The sequence below is a fragment of the Pinus tabuliformis genome, chromosome 2_2, assembly GCF_031772625.1.
Source record: "Pinus tabuliformis cultivar Carrire ecotype Pingquan chromosome 2_2, CPIR1, whole genome shotgun sequence".
NCBI classification, from domain to species: domain Eukaryota; kingdom Viridiplantae; phylum Streptophyta; class Pinopsida; order Pinales; family Pinaceae; genus Pinus; species Pinus tabuliformis.
The window spans coordinates 609,872,530-609,884,628 of record NC_142300.1 but is presented as its reverse complement, the minus strand read 5'-3'; the positions used below and the strand labels follow the sequence as shown (position 1 = coordinate 609,884,628).

Genomic DNA, 12,099 nt, shown 5'->3' with positions numbered 1-12,099 from the left:
AAGGTAAGAGAGTCATTGGCTAGCATGGTATCAATTCCACACTGGCAAGTATTAAAGGAAAGGGCTACAAATGCAGCTGATAGGCAAGGTTTTGAACAGGTGGAGGAGACCGCTCTTGATGGTGTATTTTGGGCACGTATGAGGCAAGTATTGGATTTCACCAACCCTATTTATCACATGATTCAGTTTGCAGATACAGATAAACCAGTGATTGGGGCAAATAAAAGATATTGTTCATAAAAATGATCCCAACTTGTATACATTGATTCACCATTGTGTGTATACAGTGGGATAAACTTAATGTTCCACTAGATGCCTTGGCATATATCCTTACACCAAAATACTACTCCGCATCTTAGTTGGGCCAACCCGCGACAGCGGGTGGGGTTAGGGTCAAACCCCATATAGATGAAGAGGTATCTACAAGATATTTGCAAGCATTAGACAAGTTGATACCTGACAGGGAGGAATGTGCTAGTCTGCGTCTTGAATTAGGCAGATACTTCAGTTGCACTGGTTTGTTTGGTACCTTCCATGCAATGGAAGATAGAGACAGATTTGATGCTCTCACATGGTGGGAAGCATATGGCGGCCAGGGACTTTTGCCAAAATTGGCAAAAAAAGTTCTCTCACAGGTTGTAAATACTTCTTCTGCAGAGAGGTGTTGGAGCACCTACAGCTTCATACATAATGTGAAAAGAAACACTCAATGAAAACCAGGCAAAAAGCTTGGTTTATGTGCACTACAACTTGAGGTTGTTGAGTCATTACTGTGATCGGGCTTATGAGTATCCAACAAACAAAATTTGGGACAACCACCCAGAGGATGATAATTTGGAGGATGGCACTATACATATTGAAAAACTTGAAGCGGAACTTATGAGAGAGGAAGATGAAGCAACAACCATGCCACCTCCACCATCCAATAGCAGTGCTCGAGTTCCGAATCTTGTTCCTTTGTTGTCACCGCCTCCATCTACACCTTCACGTGGAGGGCATGTGCCTTCTGGTTCTGGTCGTCGGTCTGTGCTGGAGGAGACTCCTAGAAGACCACCACAACCTGCTCATACATCAAACACTTCTCGGGGCAAGGGCCACATGAAGTAGTAGATAATAGATTTACAATTTACTTGTCTTTTCTAGTTTCTAGTAGTTTTCATAACTGTTGACTCTTTCATATTTATTATGATATTTTTGGTAAACAATATATGACAATTAAAGTTTGAAGTTTGAAGTTGGCAATTATAACATTGGTAATGATTCTGAATTATGAATATGATGCTTCGTGAAAGTTGTTTCATTTCATTCCATTTTATAACATTTCATTTCATGTTAGATATTATTTCTTGCAATGGTTAAACTTAGCTTACAAGCACAACTTTGGTGATCGATGATGATAAATGTTATATATTGAATTTTCAATTTTGAAAGCTTGAAGTTGAAACTTTAAGATTGATGAATCATGATTCATGAGACTCAATATGTTGTATGTTACTAACTTGTGAACGTGGTTGATGAAGATTATAACTTCTAGATGATTTTGATTTATGCTTGAACTAATGTTAATGTTATTTCTCTGTGAAGATTAAAAATTAACTAATTGTAAGGAAATATTGATTCACCCCCCTCTTAGTATTTCCAACATATCACCCAAGATTGGAAGGTGCAGCTTTTGGTGATGTACTCTAAGAATCAGCAAGCATGTGAGATTTTGGATGGCCTATTTGGGGATGACAGGTACAAGGTGATGGATGTGGTGATTTATTATAAAAATAGGATTTATTTGGTGCCAAGATCTCATCTACGAGAGAAGATCATTTGGGCAAGCCCATAACTCCACTCTTGCAAGACATCCCAACTTCCTCAAGACATACAAGTCTGTCAAGGAGCGGTTTGCACAGAGAGGTCTCAAAGGAAACATCATGAGGTACATGTAGGAGTGCAACACATTCCAAAGGAACAATGTGGAGCATACACATCCGATTGGGTTACTACAACCTCTCCCTTTTTCATAGCAGAAGTGGGAGAGTATCTCCATAGATTTCATCACAAGAATCCTAGCGATACAGGGGCAAGATTGTATTTATTGTTGAAATATGTAACTAGGTTCAGTCTTCATAATGACAAATGAAATCATGATTTTATGTATTTAATGAAAAGAGATAAATAAATTTATTATTGTGAGTATTGAGGCATGGGTTTCATGCTCAAGAGAATTTATTTTTATATGTCAAAGTATCGATTGAGTGCTTCTAGGTTTGTTATAAAGTCATTGAGTCATTGTCATGTATGAAAGAGTCATTTGGGCATGTTACATATTGTAAGAAAATTATTTGAGTCAAATTAGAGTCAAAAGACCCTCCAAGACCAAGTCTATCATGCAAGCATCAAATTGGCCTAATGGAGCAACAAGTCAGCTTAAGGACATGTCAAGTCGGCCTAATAGGAGGCTCAAGGAAGCCTATAGATAGGGCACCTAGCCTAATTTTGGAGAACACACTCTCACTCACACAAGTTCGATCATAAAGAAGAAAAGAAATGCGAAGAAGAGGAGGTCGAAGGAAAGAGAAGAAATCAAAGTTTTGGTTTTTGTTTACCGCCACTTCTCTCCACATGGGCGAAGGAATTAGGGCACATATTGTTGTTGTAAATCTGAGTTGCAGAAGCGAAGTTAGGTCACTAAGAAGAGTTGTTCTGAAAGTCGAGTTCTCTATAAGAGAGAATCTACCTAAGCAGAGAAGCGAAGTTGCAGTCAAAGTTGTAGTTTTTGGGCAAGTTGAAGTTGCAGTTTCTAGGCAAGTCGAAGTTGCAGTTTCTAGGTAAGTCGAAGTTGCAGTTTCTGGGAAAATCGAAGGTGCAGTTGCAGGATAGGTCGAAGTTGCTGGAAAGAGGAGCTACTCAAAGAAGAAGCATTGACTTGGTCTTGGAAGGTTTCTTAGTCAAGGGTCTAGGTCTTGGAATTCGTCAATTGAAGATTCTATAAGAAGAAGAATTCGTTGGGTTTTCCTCTCAAGCTTGGAGAGGTTTTGGCCCAACTGATCGACTACATCCTGTGTCCTTTGCCTCATTGTTCTTAATGGTTTGATAGTTGTTTGATCAAGAAAACACATAATCATAATCAAGTACAAGAAGAACCCAATTAAGAAAAGTAAAAAGTCCTCACAAGCAGTTATCATTATAAGAGAAATCATCTAATATTCTTGCCCTAGATTTCTCAACATTTATGTGGTGGTGGACAGGTTGACCAAGTTCACCTATTTCATCACCATTCCAACCAAATATTTAGCAACCCAAGCCAACAACAGCAATAGCATCAAACATAGCATGGGAGAATGGATTGCTCTTGTTAATGCTGTAAGGTATGTCATTCCAAAGAAACCACCTACCCACTAGCTTGTCACTTCTTCCTCCCATTTTAAGCGTTGACCTGATAGAAGGTTGTGCACCAGGTGTGGTTCTAGGAACAAAAAAGATAAGGTAGATGTGGGGTTGGCCATTACAAAAGATGATGTTGAATAACCACTCTCACTTACCCCCACACCTCCCCTTGCGATTTGAATTTTCACAGCTACCTGATTAATTTTGGTAGAATATTTATCTTCTACTGATTTTGTGGCAATATAGATGTGTTCTAGCAGCTACAACCACCCTCCAAAATTTTGGCTCGCATGCGAATTTCGGAGCCTACCTTGGATCCTACTATTGATCATCCTTGGTCGCTTGTTGGTAAGTTGATGATTTCAAGCTCCCCCCTTGATCTTAAGAGTTGTTCATGTTCTCATCTTTATGCAGCATGTGTCATCTTTGGGCATAGGGGTTGTTGTTTGTCATGCAAAGGGAATGTTGTCTTGCTTCAAGGGAATTGTGTGCGTATGAGTGGTTGTCATCACATAGACATGTTTCACACTCACTTCACACACTCTTGTCACGAAGGTTGTTACATCAAGCAAAGTATGTCTTATGCATTATGGATGGTCTATGTTGTGACACTAAGTGTCTGTGTGCGATCACAGTCGAGTCCTATCACTGTTTACATATGTTTCACTGATCTCACACTTAGCCATTTTCCCAAGCAACCTAGCCTCATCCAGCTTCCCTAAACTGTGTGCTTTGCTTCTACAACCATCAAGCTTCCTCCCTTGCCTGCTGAAACCCCGCAGCCCGCAGAGACACCAACCTCCCTTATCTGCTGAAACCTCGCAGCCCACAGAGACACCAACCTCCCTTGCCTGCTGTAACCCCACAGCCCGCAGAGACACCAACCTCCCTTGCCTACTGAAACCCCGCAGCCCACAGAGACGTTGGCCAACACTGCTCTCCAAAAATGTGCAGAGCAGTCAGACAGACAACACTGCTCTCCAGAAATGCGCAGAGCAGTCCAGCTGCACTACACTCAGAAATTGCACAAAGGTGTCCTCCCAGGACCCCCATCCCGCAATAGTGTCATGTGCCTCAAAATTGTGCAATGTTGTCCAAGCTACCCTGTCTGTCTTGCATGCAGAAACTGCGCAGACAGACCTCCCAGGGCCTCATTCTGGCAGCAATCACTGTCTGCTGAAATTGCGCAGATCTACCTCTTAGTGACTACAAGAAAAGGTGACATGCTAAAATCGCTTCCAAGGAGTTGAGGAGAAGGACCAAGGAACCAAGTAATGGAAAAGATCAGGACCGCATGCAAACTCTGTCGGATGCATGATCATCTTGAGGGTAAGTATGGTAAGTAAAGAACACCTTTTGAAGTACACCTCTTAGTTGAGTTTGCAAGACGGCTTGTCATTGTCATATCATCCTGTCCTCAGTAACATGCATGTGCGCAAACACGAAAAGTCATTTTATGTGTTTCTTCTACATGTCTTACTTCCTTTTCACTTGTTTGACCAACTGTCATCTTCGGCATGTTGATTGCTATGTCATTCTTGCGACCTCATTCTAGTGATGTTGAAGGTTGTGTTTGAGTTGTGCTCGCTATGTAAACATCTATCGCACTCACACACGATGTTGTAAGCATTGTCGTGTAAGTGACGTCACGATCGTTCAACGATCTATCACAAGTGTTGTGCTTGTCGCTCGTAGTCACACAAAGTGTATGTTGTCTTGATGGTTCGAGGTGTCTTGTCGTCGAGTCATGTTGAGTGTGTGTTCACAAGGTCATGCATGCACAAGTTCACTCGCTCACACACTTAGTCATTTTGTTGAAATTCTATCAACCAGACCACCCCCAAACAGCAAGACCTCCGCTGAGCTGCACTGCACAGTCTCAGCCCTCAGTGATCATGTATTGTTGCCCAGAATTGCGCAGAGCTTGAGGCTACCTCCCAGGCAGTCTGCACTGCGCAATCCTGGAATCAACCCAACTGACTGTCACCTAGAACAGCGCAGAAGTTGCTCAGCAAGCCATCTCAATCTACGCTACCTGCAAGCAAATCTATCAAGCCTCCCACTAGTCAACCAGAGAGTTTGACCGGGCAATGACCCCGGGCCTAACTCCAAAAAATTGTGCAAAAGTTGCCAACATGACCGCCTCCGCTGACTGAAGAAATTGCGCAGACATGCCGAACAAACACTCATTGACTGTCACTACATTGTCCTCGAAATTTGCACAATTCTGTCAGCTAGTCACCCTGGCAGTCGACCTACTGCTCCTCTTGAAAACTACGCAATTTTCATGGGTTGTCTCCTAACTGCCCAACATCCCGCTCAACCCAGAAACTGCACAGGGATGTCTTGCAGGCCAACCTCCCAACTCTGTGCAGTTTTGGCCAGCAAGCTCCTACAACCCGCTGCCAACCTTCTTGAAGAATCTATGCAGTTTTCACTGCCAATCTCCCCCTACTGCCTGCACTATCTCCCTGGAGAAATTGCACAGATCTGCCCTCCAGCTGAGCCAAATCCCACAGACAGTCACCACTGATCCGAACTGCCGTTCTCAGCCTCCCAGTGACCTCTGCCAATTTTCATTGACAGTGCCCGGAGCCCGCATCCTGGCCTGAAATGTGCTCTACACAGTTTCAAAGCCTAGTCCTCTATCCCAGTCACCTACATCCAAAAGAGAAAGAAAATGCATCATAGTAGACTAGGAGATTTCTGGATTTGATGTCGCCTCGTCATGAGTGACTGCAGATACAGGTACATGGATGAGACATGGCACGACAACGAACGGGATGAACAAGGAGCGCATGCTAGAAGACTTTCTCACGGTTGGACGAACACACGAAGCATACCAAGTAGCAAGCGAAGGAGACACATGTGCATGCATGCAACATCAAGCGAACACCAAGACCATTGAAGACTTCGCACACCTTGCCATACGGAGGTGAAGCTATGATACACCAAGAGCACACTCATCACTCAACAGCACTACAGCTCGACATGGACACCACCATCAGCATGAACATACTAGCACTGTTGTGTCGAGTCATGTCATGAGTCATCTCAGCCACATCACTACTGTGGGCCATACTGTTGTAATCAATGTAATGTAACGTGGAAGTCCAAGAGACCCACATGTAAAGTTGAAGAGTCATGTAAGTCAAACAGTCATGAGGGAAGTCGAACAGTCACAAGGGTCAATTTCACCCTTGGCTATATATACCCCTCATTTGTACATGCAAGGGACTTTTCACCTTGGCTCCTCCCACATAGCCTTGAGAGTCTGTAATATTTTCTTTGAGGAGCGAGCAGTGGCTCCAATGCCCTGCTATCGGGGTTAGTGATGTAATGGTCTTGTTGTCGCGCGGATTGACACGACAACGCTCAGACCGGGGGTTGTCACTCTGATCCCCAATCCCTCCGTTTAAGCCTGTCTCCCGCGGCTAAGGGGGGTAGTCCCTGTGAAATGATGAGGCCAACTGTCGACCAGTTGGTTGGGAGACACGAGACACGATTAGGATAAGCACTAAAAAGATTTAATTAATTGAGCAGACCAGTGCCTTAAGAGATTGCGGATAAGACGATTACTTGTTAAATGATATAAAAAAAACATGGACCATGAACAGCAACCATCTATCATCAGCTAAATCACATGACCAAAACGATATCCAGCAATTGAAAACTTCGAAAAGATGAATGCTTAAAACCACCACGAGAACCAGATATCATATTTCGCATCTCGACTTGAAAACTTAGATCCCAGCATGAAAGATATACATGAAAACCACTGAGACTGGTAAGAATAAATTTTCCACGAAATTTTTATATTTTTCAATTTTATTTTTTTTTTTTTTTTTTTTTTGTTATTTTTTTTTTTTTTTATATTAAAACAAAAATTCTAAATCTAAACTAAAACCCTTTTTATTTTTTATATATTTTATGAAAATGAAAAAATAAAAATAAAAATCTAACCCTCAAAAAATTTAATATTAAAGTATGTACAAATCTAATTTAAAACATTCTAAATTCTAACTATAAAACTAACACATTAAAAGTTAATTAAAACAAATCTAAATTAACAAAATAAAATCTAACTAAACAAAAATCTAAAACATAAACTAAACCTAAAGTAATTCAAATAAATCCTTTTTTAATTTTCATAAAAAAAAATCTATAAAAAAGACAACGATTAAAAAAAATCTAAAGTTAAAATCGTAACTATGCTAAACGCTTCTAAAGATTTATTTAAAATACAAATAAATAAAAAAAAAATCCTAAGGAAGAAATCAAAAAAAAGACGTGACTACCCTAACCAAAACGGAACTGCGGGTTTCAAATCGAAAACACATTATGATACCTGACGAGCCCTTACCATACGCCGCGGATCATGAGGAAGACTGCAACCGAGCTACCGCAGAGAAGAAGTTCTTACCCTCGAGAAAACACTGATATCTTCTTACGATTTTCGATACCCAAGTCTGCAAATTCGTGGTTTCCGGCACCAGAAGGAGGTATTTAAAGGGAAAACGCAGAGCAATCGTCCGAGTCTTTTTACGCTGAGCAATAGTCTGCGGCTCTGATACTATGCGTGAATGAAATGGCGTGAAATGGGATTTCGCTGGACGATCACCGAGTCTGGCCACCGAAACTGGAGATTTGGGCACGATTTTGAAAACGAACCGTCGATAAATGGGATTGAAAACCGGTTAGTCCGCCCAGAAAATCACGCTCAGATTGATTTATGAATGGTGATATGGGAACAAAGGATTCGCCAGATTTATCAATGCGCTGAATGCCTTTAACCTTCACACCGCAGATTATCGTTGCCGCTGCAGAGTATTTTGGTGATCTGAAGGAATTGAAGGGGGTTTCTAACACCAGATAGCAGCAAAAACGCCTTTGCATTCACGTTTCTCCAGCGGTGATCAATAAAATGCGCGGATATGTTTTGAGGCCACCGTTGCTATTCAAATTGAAGTGCATGCGGGTCGATTTTGAGCATTTGCAGATTTTGCAGGCAGCCTGACGTTTTTTACGTGGGTAACAGAACAGCAGAACCCTTGAATCGAAATATGTTCCCTTCAATACGTGATTTCTGGGCCTTAATGCTTCCACGGCCAGCCAAACAAATAGTCAATAAATCAACGCAGCACCCAAAGGACCGAGAAAACTCCAGATTTTGTCTCAAGTCTGTAACCTGCAAGAAGAAAACAAAACCCGACAGATATACACAATTTTAAAGTAAAACCCTTCAAAACTAACCTAAAATCAAAAAAATTTGCAGTAAACAAAATCAAAACCCTAGCGAAAACTGAATAAAACAAACATTTAAAACCCTAAATCAGCCTAATAATTTACAGATTTTTTGGCCCCTGAAATGCCAGATTTGACAATAATAGCAGTAATGTTTTCAATATATTAGAAATTTTGAACTTCACTGTGAAAGAAAGAAAATCTCTCAATGTAAAACAGAAAAGAAACTCCTAATGATTAACCCAGGGCACAATCGGTTGGGCTCTGCACAGAAGAGCCTGCGGGAGTTGGCTGGTTCAGCCGAGAACTTCCCCGAACGCCCACAAAATTTCCTTCAAAAAATGTTTTCCTGCACATCTCAAGCAACCATCAGCAAAGAGAGAGAGAAAACTGCTAGATCTCAGGAAATAATGGAGATACCTGCCATTATTTTCAGAAAACCTAGCAGCCCTCAAACCCTAGCAGGTGAACAAGATACCTGTGCTCACACTACTCTAAAAACAAGCTATGATTAATGGCTGAAAACTGAAATATGCAGAAAATTAAAGATCTCACAGCAATTCCAGAGAGCAACACCAACACGATTTGGACCCCAAAGTCTTTTTATTAACCAGAAAATCAGATTACAAGAGAGCTTTTTCAGTACAGACTCACAGATCGAATGAATCTGAAATGACCACCTAAGACCCTATATAAAGGAAATGATCCCAACGGCTAGTTCGAATGATCCATGTAGAAATGATCTCGACCGTTGATGAAGATCAAGACATCTCTTGATCTCATCCGTCGATTTATTCAATTAATTTTTTATTATTATTTTTAAAATTTTTAAAATTTCTCATTATTTATTATTTTATTATTATTTTTTAAATTTTTAAATTTTTTTATTATTTTTTATTTATTTCATTTTTTTAAATTTTAAAAAAAAAAAAAAATTTATTATTTATTATTTTATTATTATTTTTTAAATTTTTAAAATTTTAAAATTTTTTTTATTATTTTTTATTTATTTCATTTTTTTAAATTTTTAAATAAATTTTTTTAATTTTTTTATTATTTATTATTTTATTATTATTTTTTAAATGGATCATCGAACTAAACCTTTGGAAACATCACCCAGGACCTAGGACTTAGGACTCACGAGGGGATTTAAAACATTTTTCGACCCTCAAGACACATTACATCATGACTTTTACAACTTACATCTCAAGGGGACAAGCCCACTTAACACAGACCCTCATAAATCACCCAGTTCTGCGACACAACTATAATCTAGCATATTAACACACTAGGATTCTCCTAAAGTTCTAATGACAAAATCCATCCCGGCTTTGGGGTCAGGTTTGAAGGAAAACTCTGCCGATCCATGGATCGGTGAGACGAAAAACCTTCCGGGACATAGATTATCATAGAAAGTTAGGTCCACCTAGGCAATTTTACATACATGACTTTGATCTGCTTAGATTATTTACAATTCATACATGCAGACTGGGTTTACAATTGAAATGATCAAGCTGCTGATGACTGTAGGCTGGCACGGACACGTCGTTCAGGTGCTACCCCTTTCTGCCAAGAAAAGAGGGTGTACTGCATGGGAAGTTGACCAGTAGAGGTCAACAGGTCTATGGATGTGTCTTGGAACTTTCGCTTAATTCAGAAGCCTGTTAACAGGTCAGCACGTTTTCACACATGTATTGTATTCGTTTGTAAGACTATTCTTTGGATGCTTGTAATGCATGTTTCTTTAACCTGTATTAAGACAATTGAACTATTTCGGTTGTTTTAGTACATATGCTATTGGAAATGTGTTGTATCAGTTGTTAACGTTGTCTCGCCTGTGTGGACTATCCTGTCGGACACTCGACAAATTCATTCTTGTAAACTTGTTATAACGCCTGTCGCACTCATGTGGACTATTCTGCTGGGTGTTGTACGTGCTATCTGTTCACCTTGTGTTTGTGACTGCCGCATCCGTGTGGACTACTCTGCCGGAAGCTGCGCATGTCCTGTTGTATTGTGTGTCTCTAGCAGAGTTGGGACTATTCCCTTTCAACCTGAGACTCACTTCCACCCTCTCCCTCTACAGTGAAAGAACTCTAACACAAGCGGCACTAAGCACTCACCAAGCACGCAAACCTCGTCGTTCAAAAACAAAGTAAACCACTCTCACGTGCTGACAAGCAAGAGCTACGGCAAATATTTAAGATAATGGAAACTGTGTCATCATACCAGATGGGACTCTCACACCAGACAGTGTGAGGTCTAGTTGGGACTTCATACTGGGGAGATCCCCTGAATGTTGGCGGGTCCATCACCGTCTCCAAGATGATTCATGGAGATGTATTTGTTCAAAGTTCTATGTCATGTCCCAGAATTTCTGCAAGGTGGTATCTCAATCAAGATATTCCCCTTGTCATGTGCTTCCCAGACAACTCGCAACTCCAATTTGTGTATTGAACCCCCCCTTGGGTTCACCATATTCCACAAAGGGTCTGAAATTCTCAGCATTTTAGCCTTCAATGTGAGATTGAAGCTAGGGCACAAAAAAAATTAAAAAGTCAACATTTTACAATCAAGAAACCCTATCCACTCGATGAAACAATAATGTAAAAAAATGCACTCTCTCTCCCTAACAAAATCATGGACAAAAAATGGATCACTGAAAACCCAAGAAAAAACTAAAAAACAATTAATAAAAAACAAACAAACAAAAAAACAGGGTCAAATTTGATGCCCATACCTGCAAGTACATGGCCTGTTGAGGGAAATCGTTGCATAGTGCAAAAAAATTCAGGATTGGCTCCTAAAATCAGTATTTTTCTCCTCCTTTGCCTTAGAAAATCCGTTCTCCTTCTTCCCTATACTCAAACCCATGACCTTCGTTTGGAAACATGAAACAAACAAACAAAAAATTGACTTATAATACAACATAGGCATGGCAGGGCAATATTTTAGTTGACTTGTGACTTTTTGGCAATTTTTTCGATAATATTGTGATAATATAAACAAGGAAAAAATCGTCAATTTTTTCAGCCAATACTATTGTCAAGCCCAAAAAATTGCGCCATGGCAATGTTTTCGGGAAAGAATCGCACGGTTGGCAACACTGGTATAAAAACCCACTAGTATTAAATCTCTATTAAAAATCTATCAAGTAATTGTTTGTCCAATAAATCTTGCTAAATTCTGAAAATTAGGGTAAGCACACAGGGATGGCAGTCAACAGAGAAAAAAATTCACATTCGTGTTTCTAATAAAAACATTCCTATGAACTATCAACACAAGGGTTTACTTTAAGCTCACCTTTTATATTTATTAGCATTCTTAATGATCTTTATGGCAACAGTTAAGTGGCAAATCAAATCTGTATGAATCTTAATATTTTGTAGACCTCTCAAATTTTTAGGAAACTTAAAAATTCAAGTTGATTTCATCAAACAATTACTCAAAAAAGACAGGTGCAACAAAAAGCAGAAG

General features: G+C 40.0%; 1 protein-coding gene across 2 annotated transcripts in view; it reads right to left on the bottom strand.

Annotated features, from left to right (window-relative positions):
- Positions 1 to 12,099, bottom strand: part of LOC149194137 (putative LRR receptor-like serine/threonine-protein kinase At1g06840) — a 296,065-nt gene that overhangs the window by 111,303 nt on the left and 172,663 nt on the right. The window lies entirely within an intron of this gene.